The 12124-nt window shown below is 41.5% G+C and overlaps 1 protein-coding gene and 1 pseudogene across 1 annotated transcript in view; one reads left to right on the top strand and one right to left on the bottom strand.

Moving 5' to 3' along the window:
- SV2C (synaptic vesicle glycoprotein 2C) overlaps positions 1-12124 on the top strand; it is a 183128-nt gene that overhangs the window by 30770 nt on the left and 140234 nt on the right. The window lies entirely within an intron of this gene.
- Positions 4102-5077, bottom strand: LOC109445624 (5'-AMP-activated protein kinase subunit gamma-1; annotated as a pseudogene).

Genomic DNA, 12124 nt, shown 5'->3' with positions numbered 1-12124 from the left:
TGACAGAAACAGTTCAGTACCCAGTGATAGCATAATTTCCCTCTCCAAGATTAGACCAAGAAACCGCACAATTCATTTGCTTTCCTGGGATCATAGTAAGAGGAAGTGTTCATCCTGCTCTTCCTGTATTGTGGGAAGCACGTTCATAGCAAGAGATGGCCCCTGTCTTTCTTGAGGGAGGCTCCTCCTTGTGGGCAGCACGAGTAAACATGTTTTCTCCCCAGATGTGTCTCTCCCTTGATGAAGGTTCCGCAACTCTGGTACTGAGAGTGCTTGCTCTGGAAGATACTTTGGGCTGCAAGATCAGATAAGTGTCCTCCTTCTTGGAGGAAAGATGCACACAATGCATGCTCACATATCAAAGACTCTGAGAAGGCTTGTAAAACCAACAATAACAAAAATTCAGTTTTCCTTAATTTAGTGTTCTGTGCAGTGATTTGTTTAACAAATGATTTTAGCATGTATCAGGAGTTCTCGGTGCTGGGAATTTAGGCAAGCACAAAACAAGGTTCCCTTTCTCATGAAGTATATAGTTTGTGGGGAGAGTTAGATAATAAACAAAAACTATGTAATATATTGTCAGATGGTGATAGATGATAAGAATAACAGCATAAAGGGTCAGAGCATGGTGATGTGAGAGCACTGTCTTAGATAGTGTGGTCTAGGGCTCTGTGTGGAGGTGATATTTGAGAAGAGACTGGAAGGAAGTGAGAGAGGCCAGCAGTTATCTGGGGGGAGGGGGCACAGGGGATATTCCAAGCACAGAAAGTAGCAGATGCCAAGGCCCTGAGGCAGAAGTGTTTGGGATATTGGAGTAAGCTGAGGTGGAGTGAGGGGGGTGTGGTGAAAGATGAGAACAGAGAGGAGGTGAGCTAGGCCATGTAGGGACTGAGTGAGTGGGAAAGAAGCCCATGGAGGGTTCTTCCCACAGGAGTGTTAGTTCCTGCCCTACCTTAGGGAAAGATTTCTCTGGTTGCGATGTAGAGAAGAGCTTCTAAGGGATAAAGGTAGAACCAGGAAGACCAGTGAGGAGGCCATTGCAGCGTCCAGGTGAGATGGGATGGTGGCTGGGACCAGGTAGATAGATGGGCAGTGGAGGTGATGAGAAAGTGACAGGTGTCTCCCATCTTACTTGTCCATAAATTCTTTATGAGGAACACTTTTTAATATCTCTTGGATGCGTTTTAGAAAACACACGTAATCAGATGCCAATCACGTATTTCTGTCAATCATGAAAATGCTTTTATACCTTCCTCCCCATGCTGGCGGGAAGGTGTTAGAGAGGTGAGACACCAAAAAGCTAATGGAAGAAACTGAACATTGCAATTTTAGCAAGTGTGGTCCAGGTTGAGTTTGACTGTTAGTTTCAGAAGAGGCATTGGGAATCCATTGTTGTTTTTACTTTTGTTCTAGATCTGACATAGGTGTGGGTATGCAAAGGACTCTTGCCATGATTTTTTTTTTTAATTTAAATATATTCTGAGTTCCTTCTATGGCCTTTAATAAGTTAAGTCATTGGTTTGTGAGTGCTTTACTTGTCCATCTTTTGCCTGGTAAACTCAGTTTAGACTCTGCTCTATCCCATAATATGGTGATACCATCTGCCAGCTCATAGCTCTTATCACACTGTAAGGTAATTATCTGTTTAGTTGTTGGATGTTCCACTAAAAGGAAAATTCCTTGATGGCCAGGACCTGTGCCTTTCATTTATGTTTGCGTAAAGTCTGGGCAGAGTCTAGACCCCACTGTTGAGTAGGTGAAAAATAGCTGTTAGTTGAATGACTGAATGAATGAGCGTCCAGGGTTTCCTTAGGCACCAAGAATATGAGATGAACCAAAAACAACAACAAAAAAGGGTCGCTTTCTTTAAAGAACTAGTAGTCTGGTGGGTAGATAGGTGAATTCTGACTTCCCTTGTGACTATGGCTTTTGGCCCAGATCTCTTCTCACACTGGTGGGATATTCAGTAGCCTATTTGGGAGGATTTAAATAAAAAAGGTTCTTCCTTTCCCCCAGTGTCTAACTTATCAGCCCAATGACTGACCTTGAAATCCCACAATGTACACATTTCCTCAGACTGAGGAATTAAAAGAGAAAAACCTCAGGGAAGGGCAGAGTACTTTCGGAGCTCCTTAGTCATTTATTTATATGCTGTGTGTGAATTAGTTGAGCAGCTCTTTTCACCAATGGCAGTAAAGGAGAGGTTTTGTTGGGAAAGGCACGAGGGCACTTATTCTCCACTGTACCTGGATCACGCAGAAGTAGCTGGTAGCAAGAGAATCCTGGGCAGAACATGGAACACCAAGCCAATGGACACTCTAGTTCTCTTGCTTTGTGGGTCATGCTGTGGGGACTTGTAACCACTAAAGCACCTTGGTCCCCAAGCTGCACCCGCATTTAGCCCCAGAGTGCTGGTGGAGGCAGTAAGGAAGTCTCTGCTGCCTCCCTCATAGAGGCCACAAAGGAACAGGAACAAAGAGCAGAGCGTCTCTTGGGGATCATGCTCTGGGGCGGTTCATCACCAGCTCAGAGTTGCTGAACTACACAAAGGTGGCTGCTTTTGCAGCCATTGCCCAAGCAATCTTGTGAAATGAAATGTTTACTAAGGAAAACATGAACAAAGCAGAAGGAAAAAAATATGTCATTTCCAGACATTAAGGGGAGAATAGTACAAGCCTGAGGGGGCGGGGGGTGGGGGTCCCTGGGCTTGTTGATATCCGAAGGGGTTAGATAACTGAGGTCCAGGAGGAAGTGTTTTGCTGTTATCAATGTAATATAAGGGAAGCAGACTTGATCGGTCTGGCTCTGCCTTTAAATTGCATTAAAACTCTGCTAGTATGCTCATCACATTGCCTGGCTCGCGTGCTTCTCGGCGCTTTCCTTACAGCTAAACCGCAGGGTTCGTATCTCAGCAACAGCCGCAAACACCAGGGTGAGTCTTTTCGGAAGGAAAGGCTACTGCTTCATGACTCTCCAGCCAGTGCTCCTGTGAGAGGGAAATTGCCAGCCTTATCACTGCTGGGTGAGGATTTCTATTTATAAAGGACATTCTTCTATAATTTCAAGTAAACTAGCACTTGCTGAGTAGGTACTATGTACCAAGTGTTATTTGATGTTATTTTATTTAATCCTCCCAAGAGCACTTTTATTTTCCATTGTACAGATAATGCGATTGAGTATTGAAGGCCATAAATAACTTGCCTAGTGTCACAAAGCTAGTAAATGGCAAAAGCAGTACTGGGACCCAGGTGTGTGTTTCTCACTAACAAGATCACTGTTTCTGCCTAATCATTTAGGTCGTTTTAATATGTCTAAGAAAACTGCTTGCTCAAGGGATGTCGTGGAGTTTCTCTGTAAATTTAGGAACGATCATGTGTTTGTTCCCCTGAGATGGTGTATGGATTGCATCACTCTTATAGTGTTCCACCTTTGGGTGTAAGTAATTGCCTGACGCCAGTATTTGGCTCCATAACTAACGTTTCCCCCTTTTTTGTGAAGAGGTTCCTGTCATTTTAATTAGGTTTGCCATGAAAAGCAATAACCTCAGCTAACCTCTCTGCCCTCCCCCTGCACCTAACCCACCTCCCGTCATATGCGTACGGCATAGGAACCCAAAGGCCATCCTCCCCACGATCCTCCCCGGGCCCCATATGGAAGAAATGTCACTAATGGATTCAGCCTTTTCCATACAGCATGAAACAGATGAATAAAATATTTTTATGAAGAGTTTTGTTGTACTATTAGGATAGAGTCGGGGACAGAGATAGAAGCAAAGGCTGGGTGAGGTCTGGGCTCTCGTAGAGATCAGAATTTGCCCGAGGGGCATAGAGTCCAGAGTTCACCCAGAACAAGTGCTATGTCTAAGAGGATGGGGGCTAGGATGGGAGGGCGGAAAGTTCCTCAAGTGTATGTGTGAGGACAGGAGAGCTAAAAATGCATTCTCCTTCCTCCCTTCCCTACCACCTTCCCCAGCTCCCAGGTAAAACAGTACGGGGCTCCCGAGCAGGAAACAGTCATGATTCTGTCAAGGTTCCATCTGTGGCTCGTAGAGCTTTGGGCAGGCGGTGAGTGGGCATCCGGCCCAGTGACCCCTCCCCCCGCTCAGGGCTTCTCTCCATCTGTGAGCAGCAGGCCCGCAGGACATCCGACGGTGATACGAGTCCCTGACCACAGCGTGCTCATCCATCACTACAGGTCGGTGCAGCTCTGCTGCCATCCACCTGCTGCTCATGGTCTCCAGAGTCGCATGCAGGGCGCCCTTGAGGACACCCTCAAAGTAACGTGATCGATGTTGCAAGGGTTTGGTCATGGACACATCTGAGTTGTTGCAGGTCTTTTCTGCTGCCATATTGATAACGTCAAACTCGGGGTAGATGTCCACCACATGCCCTTTCTCATCTACCACAGGCAGGGCCGAGACCCGGTGCTGTACAAAGATGCCTAGAGCCACGTAGGTGGGGGTGGGGGTGCGAACCCTAGCAGTGTTGGCCTAGGTGCCAGTCTGTAGCTCTTCCAGAGACTTAGACACGAGCCCTTAGACATGGCTCAGGGAACTCAGTGATAAACAACATGAGGAACTTGAGGATGAGCTGGTGGGTGAGGATGTACAAGGTGTTGCCCAATTTTGGGTCAATGGCAGCCTGTGGATCTTGTTTCAAATGGATGAAAAGATAGCATCAAACAAGCTGGCATTAGGAGAAATGCAGACAAGTGGTCCTGTAGGTACACCTTTCTCCAAGTTTCTGTCTTGTGTTCTTCCAGCTCACAGATCTTTACCAAAGCTAATTGATAGTAGCGGAGCAGGATATTGATGGACTCGGTGACGGTCAGCATACCCCAACACTTCACTACTTACTATCCCACAAAGGGGCAGCTCGTACGCCACTAGTCGCCAAAGCAAGGAAAGTGTTTTTCTCTGCGGGGAAGTATCAAATACAACCAATTTGGAGCTTGTGGGAATCAGGTCGTAGCAGTGATGAGACTTCATGCAGGAAGTATACACACTATTGTTGGATTCTGGGGTCTCTTAAGGATGCTCATTTTCTGTACCTGGGAAGCTCTCTGAAGAAGTGACCACTGAGAGAGGGCCACGTCTGGGGAGGTCCCAGCAGCTGACTGTCAGAGACAGAGCCAAACTTGAATGGCTAAGAGGTGGGTGAGCCCCACAGATGCTCTGAAATTGGGGACCTGAGTCCTCTCAGCACCCTTGTGAGTGGAAGGCTGCCACCACCCGGAGGATGCTGCTTTTCCAAGTTTCCTTGCTCATGGCAGTCACCCCCATTGGAAGAGGCTCCCACCATAGCCAGCTTTTAAATATCCAACGTATGACTATCTCATTTTATAATTTGGGTCGATTTCTTTTTCTTCTAATTCCAGTGATGGACAAGCAGAGAAACTGAAACTAGTCTCATTTCGTAATAGTTCTGATGAGAGACTGAGTGGCTGTGGAGAAGGGTAAATGATCGCAGACCTTCTTAAGCACCTACCAGATACAGCAAAGAGTTGCATTTTCCTTTTGATTGCTTAGTCTGTACTGAGGAATTCTTGTGTCAGCTTCCTGCTCCAGCCTCAAACCTGCTTTTAAAGACATTTCATAAATGCTGCCTGTATTTTGAAGTCGTCATATTCATTATCAGATGGTTATAGTCAGAATAAAGATTATAATGGATGTGAAAGAGCCGGGCGAATGAGATTTAGTTTAAGAAGAGGTATTCCCGGCGTTAGGTAAATAGGGTTTTACTAAGCTCCATTCTTCTAGCTCCCCGACTTCAAACCAACTCCACTTAGAGTAAAACCCAAGGCCCTTGCTGTGACCCTCAAAGCCCTTGATGATATGTCCCCAGCCACCTCCCTTGTCATAGCAGAGACTTCGTGAGACCCCTCCCTGACTCTGCTCAGCCACCTGGCCTCCTTGCCCTTCTCCACCTGAGGCCTTTGCTCTTGCCATTCTGTGTGTCTTCAAAACTGAGTCCTTGGGGAGCAGCATGGCTTATGTCCTGGCCTTAGTCAGGCTTCTACTCAGCGTTCCTCTCCTGGGAGGCTCCCAGCTTGACGACTTCTCCTAGAATAACAGCACCTCCTGCACTGTGACCAGCACTGTCCAGTGGAGGAAGGTCTGGTTATTTAAATGCAAGTTTTGGCCATGTTTTCACTCGACAGAACAGATATAGAACATCTCCGTCATCACAGAAAGTTCTGTGGGACAGCACTGCTCTAATCTCTTACCCTACTTTATTTTTGTTTGTAGAACTCAACGTTACATGAAATTATGTATTTGTTTGTCTTCTGATCTGTCTCGTCACTCGAAAGAAAGCTCCATACAGTCAGACACAAGGGGACTTTGTGTGTTTTGTTCAATCTCTTATTTTAGGTCCTCAAAGAGTGCCTGGTACATAATAAGGGCTTAATAAGTACATAACAAATGAATGATTGGATCTTTTGGGGGCCCTTTTTTTAATTTATTTTTTAAATTTATTGGGGTGACAATTGTTAGTAAAATTACATAGATTTCAGGTGTACAATTCTGTATTACATCATCTATAAATCCCATTGTGTGAGGGCCCTTTTTTAATCCCAGGGGAGAGAAGAAGAATTGTTGAAAAAAATTGCTTTTCTCCTGCTTTTCCCAGCCCTGGAGAGCCTTTGTGTGAACCCATGTGCTTCCAGGAAGGGATTCAGTCCTTGGCTTTCTCTTTGTGTTTCCCTCGCATGATTCGTAAGTCCCAGTGAAAGAAGCAGAACTGACCACATTCACTTTCAGTGGCTAATACCACATTCATAGATGGTCCCTTTCAAATCTGGAAGCCTCTGTGTAATGCCAGGGAAATCATCTGCCAGAATGTTTTTGGTCATTTCATGGAAGAGAGTATCTCGCTGTTATTTAAGAGTAGGAATTGTGTATTACAGTTTGGTTATTGATTATGCTTAATAATTCTGGTTGATCTGAAGGTCCTCAGGCATCTGATTTCCCCGAAGGGTGACAGGATCCTGGTAGCTACTTAGGAAAGGGACTCCAGGAGCACTATACTCTCCTGGGCTCCACTGAAGACGCACGAGTCTCTTGCCAGTTCTCCTGAAAAGTTACTCCTTTAAGGAGGGCCCTGGTCTACAGAAAGGTCTAGAGAGGAAAGCTGAGCTAGGACTGTCAGCATGGTTTAGTGATTTTCCTGTCTGAATTCTCCTCAAGCAAGTTTAACCCAACATTTGCAGCTCATCTGATCTACTCCACGATCAAAATTCAGTATGTTCGTTCTCCCTTGAGGCCAATGCTTTGCTTTGGAAGAGAACACACTTCCTGACCCACTGAATGGATCTGACAGAAGCTAAAGTTTGTGGCGCGCGCGCACACACACACACACACACACACACACCATGCCAAAAATGTATACACATTTTAAGAAAGGAAAAAACTGTATTAAAATTGTAATCCTCAATATATACTGATAACAAAAGATGAATACAAGTCACATTTGACTTCTGCAATTACAAGAGGTGCTCAGAGTGATTACCATCAGTGTAATTTTAATATAGTTTTTTCCTTTCTTAAAATGTGTATACGTTTTTGGCACCCTCTGTGTATAGTATATCATGGTTCTGAAAAACCAGTAAACAAATATACAAATGAATAAAAACTTTAAAATATGTATGTAGTTGTATGTGTATGCATCTTGTTTATTAAAAAACTGGCATACTAAGAAGAAAACATCTAAACTGAGTTACATAAAAAAAGGTTTAAATAAATAGATATATTGTATTTTTGGATTAGGTGACTATTTCAAGATTTTTAGTTCCTATAAAATTAATTTGTAAACAGTACAATTCTTGTTAAAATTCAAATGAATTTTTTTTTAAATTAAAGTTTATTGGGGTTGACAATTGTTAGTAAAGTTATATAGATTTCAGGTGTACAGTTCTGTAATATATTACCTATATCTCACATTGTGTGTTCACCACCCAGAGTCAGTTCTCTTTCCATCACCATATATTAGAACCCATTTACCCTCTTCTAGAGCCCCCTCCCTCCTTACCCTCTGATAATGAAACTTTTAACATAAAATTCTTAGTACAATTTTAATTAAAATTCTAATGAATAGTTCATTTGGAAGAGAAAGTGGCTGAGATACAAATAGGTATTTGCAAATGATGAGTCCTGAAGGGTACGGGCACTGACAGATATTAAACATAAAAGTGATAAAATGTAAAGCTAGATGGTAGGAGGGCAGCAGTAGATAAACATATCAATGGAGCAGACTTCAAAACTGAAGAGACACTAATACATAGAAGAATAAAAAGGCCATTTTCATAAATGTTTCTGAGATATTTGATTATTCATTTTTTGAAATTCCTTTTCTGAACAATACAGCAAAATAAATTCCAGAACTAAACATTAAGCAATGAATCTAAAATTAATTAGAACAAACATAGATGAATGTTTTGGAAGTTCAGGAGGGCCTTGATAAAGTATTAAGGCAGAAAATATGAAAGAAGAACTTTTTAATAGACTCTAAAAATAGTTTAATAGCTTTGTATGGCAAAAATGCCATAGACAAGGCTATCAGAGAAAGGTATTTGCAACATAAATGACAAAAGACTTTATAGCCTTACTATATAAAAAGACTCCTAAAATTCAATGAGAAAAAGACTTTGTATTAGTTTCCTGTGGTTGTTTAACCATTTACCACACTGGATGGCTTTAAACAGAGAAATTTGCTCTCTCATAGTTGAAGATGTCTCAGGGCTGCACTCACTCCAAAGGGGACAATGCCTCCTTGCCTCTTCCAGTTTCTGGTGGCTCTGAGCCTTCCTGGGCTTGTGACTGCATGACTCTGCCTCCACCTTCATATGGCCTTCTCTCTGTCTGTGTCTTCTCTCTTCTGTCTCTTATAAGGGTACTTGCCATTGGATTTACGGTCCACCCAGATAATCCAGGATGATCTCTCAAGATCTTCAACTTAACTATACCTTTTTCCAAATAAGATCACGTGCATAGGTTCTTGGGTTGAGGACGTGCATATATCTTTCTGGGAGCCACCATTAAACCTACTATAAACCTCAATGCAAAAATGGGCAAAGGATAAAAGATTTTACAGGGGAAGGGATATTCAATTTCACTAGTAATCAAATGGAACTTAAAATGATAAAGCATCATTTTTCTCTGATTTGCCAGAAACCTCAACTACTAATTTCTAGTATAGCGAGAACACAAGGAAATTGCGGCTGTCCTACATGCTTCTGTAAGTTATAAATTGTCACAACCTTTTTGAAGGACAATGTGATATTATATATAAAAACCAATAAAACTAGGTTCTCCCTTTGATCTAAGGAATTCTCAGTAAGCACATAGAAGGGTGTGTATCACCATATTATTAATACTACTAAAATAGTGTAAACAACCTAAAAGTGCAATGATAGGAGACAGGTTAAATGAATTGCAGTATACCATAAATTAAAATGATAGAAGAATGTTTAAAAGCATGAGAAAAAGTCAATATAAAATATATGGTTGAAGCAGGTTATAATAGTGCCAACCTCTGGGTCGAGGTGGTGGGTTGAGCACATGCTAAACCCTATTCCTCATCCATGGATAATTTATGAAAGTATTATTTAGATAACAAATAGCTAACTGCAAAAGAAAGAAATCCTCAGATGCCAGCAATGGAAAAGGAAGGCTTAGCAGTCTGTGGAAGTTGTCCCTCTGCCTTCCAAGTTATGGCCAAGACATGGTCAGCAGGCAAACTGGGAGTCACACACTGCCCATTTCCACCTGGAGGAAAGGACAGTCCAAAACTGTCCACCATGGACAAGGCTGGGAAAATGACACCCACCTGAGATGGAAATTCTGAGCCTACCAGAATCTCTGTAAATATGGAAACTCAGAGCTGAGCTAATCATAGAAAAACTAGTTCAGACCTTTGTGAAACCTATGAGGATCTAGCAGTGGCAAAGTCAAACCCTATAGAAATCTCTAAAGGGAAATCTCTACAACTCCAGGTCCAAGCAGGACAGGGTTTCTATGGAACCATAGTTCTGAAATTTTGGTCTGGCCTCAGGACTCATTTTCACTCTTAAAAATTGTTAAGGATAAAAGTGCCTTCCTTTTTGTCAGTTATATCTATTGATATTTACCATATTAGAAACTAAAACTGAGAAACTTTTAAAACACAAGAAACTACAAGTATACATTCCATTAACCATCAGAGTAATGATGTCACCACACATCATGTAGCCTCTGGAAAATGCCCACTATACACACGTAAAAAAAAAAAAAAGAGAGTGAAAGAAGTCAAGTAACTTCTTTCTATTGTTATGAAAATCATTTTGACCTCACAGTTTCCTTAAATGGTCTTGGGAGTGTTCTGGGAATCCCCAGACCACACCTTGAGAACAACTGCTATGGAAGATATGCTCACAGCCAAGAATTACTAAACATCTAATGAAGTCCTGTACTATTTAAGATAGTCTACTAATCCAGTGAATGGGGGAAGTTCACACCTGAAGAGGTAGAGATAATAGAGTAATCTGAGAAGGGCTTCACATCCAAATGTACAGTGAGACCTAAATTAATCATATGCTCAAGCATCAGCATAGCTTGTATAATTGTTCATTGTTAAGAGTGGGGATTTCTGGGCAGTAGAAATACATTTGGGTTTTATTTTATTCTTTGTGACTTTCTGAATTTTCCAGTTATTTCTTAAGCATGTTGTAGTTTTGTAATCAGAAAGAATATTGCTGTACTAAATTGAATTTGGATACTTCTTCAAGAGAATATTATTCTCTTTGACTCACTTGAAAATATTCCTGCTTTAAAGAGGTCTAGGACCATCACAAAAGTTCATGTATGTAAACAGGTTTGTTTTTTAGATAAGGCCTTTAGATTTCACTCATGTGGAATTTGTAGAGATTTAGACAACTACTGAAGCCAATTTGCCCTGGTTTAGGAGAGCTATTCTTCATAGAGCAAATTAATTGTGTCAAAATTGCATAAAAAGAATGTTAATCTTAAAATCAAAATTTTGGGGCTCTCGAATGAGTTATTACTCAAAAATATGCAGACGCTATTTTTGTAGCAAGTTTATTTTAAAATTATAAGGGCTTACACTTTGAAAACTTAATTTCAGTTTTGCATGGACTTGAAAGAAATACTGTATTCCATTTTAGAAATATTATTTTAATGTAGACTTTCTGCCTTTCATCCTGCATCCGTCAATTAGTTCTAATTAGTGAGTTTTATGGTATTTTATAACAGAGACATTAGAATTTTAAAAGATCTTGGTGTTTATCTTAATACAGTGTTTTTTTCTCTCTACCAAATTCTTTTTTTTTTTTAATTTCTTTTTTAAATTTATTGGGGTGACAATTGTTAGTAAAATTACATAGATTTCAGGTGTACAATTCTGTATTACATCATCTATAAATCCCATTGTGTGTTCACCACCCAGAGTCAGTTCTCCTTCCATCACCATATATTTGATCCCCCTTACCCTCATCTCCCACCCCCCACCCCCCTTACCCTCTGATAACCACTAAACTATTGTCTGTGTCTATGAGTTTCTGTTTCTCATTTGTTTGTCTTGTTCTTTTGTTGTTTTTGGTTTATATACCACATATCAGTGAAACCACATGGTTCTCTGATTTTTCTGTCTGACTTATTTCGCTCAGCATTACACTCTCAAGATCCATCCATGTTGTCACAAATGTTCCTATATCATCTTACCACCGAATAGTATTCCATTGTGTATATATACCACAACTTCTTTATCCCTTCATCTATCGAAGGACATTTTGGTTGTTTCCATGTCTTGGCCATGGTAAACAAAGCTGCAATGAACATTGGAGCACACGTGTCTTTATGTATAAATGTTTTCAGATTTTTTTGGTAGATACCCAGGAGAGGGATTGCTGGGTCATATGGCAATTCTGTTCGTAATTTTTTGAGGAACCTCCACACTGCCTTCCATAACGGCTACACCAGTCCGCATTCCCACCAACAGTGTATGAGGGTTCCTTTTTCTCCACAGCCTCTCCAACACTTGTTACTATTTGTCTTGTTGATGATAGCCATTCTGACTGGGGTGAGGTGATATCTCACTGTGGTTTTTACCGTAGTGTATAATGAGGACTGCTC

The sequence above is a fragment of the Rhinolophus sinicus genome, linkage group LG03 (assembly GCF_036562045.2).
Source record: "Rhinolophus sinicus isolate RSC01 linkage group LG03, ASM3656204v1, whole genome shotgun sequence".
Lineage (NCBI taxonomy): Eukaryota > Metazoa > Chordata > Mammalia > Chiroptera > Rhinolophidae > Rhinolophus > Rhinolophus sinicus.
This window is presented reverse-complemented; position numbering and strand designations above follow the sequence as displayed.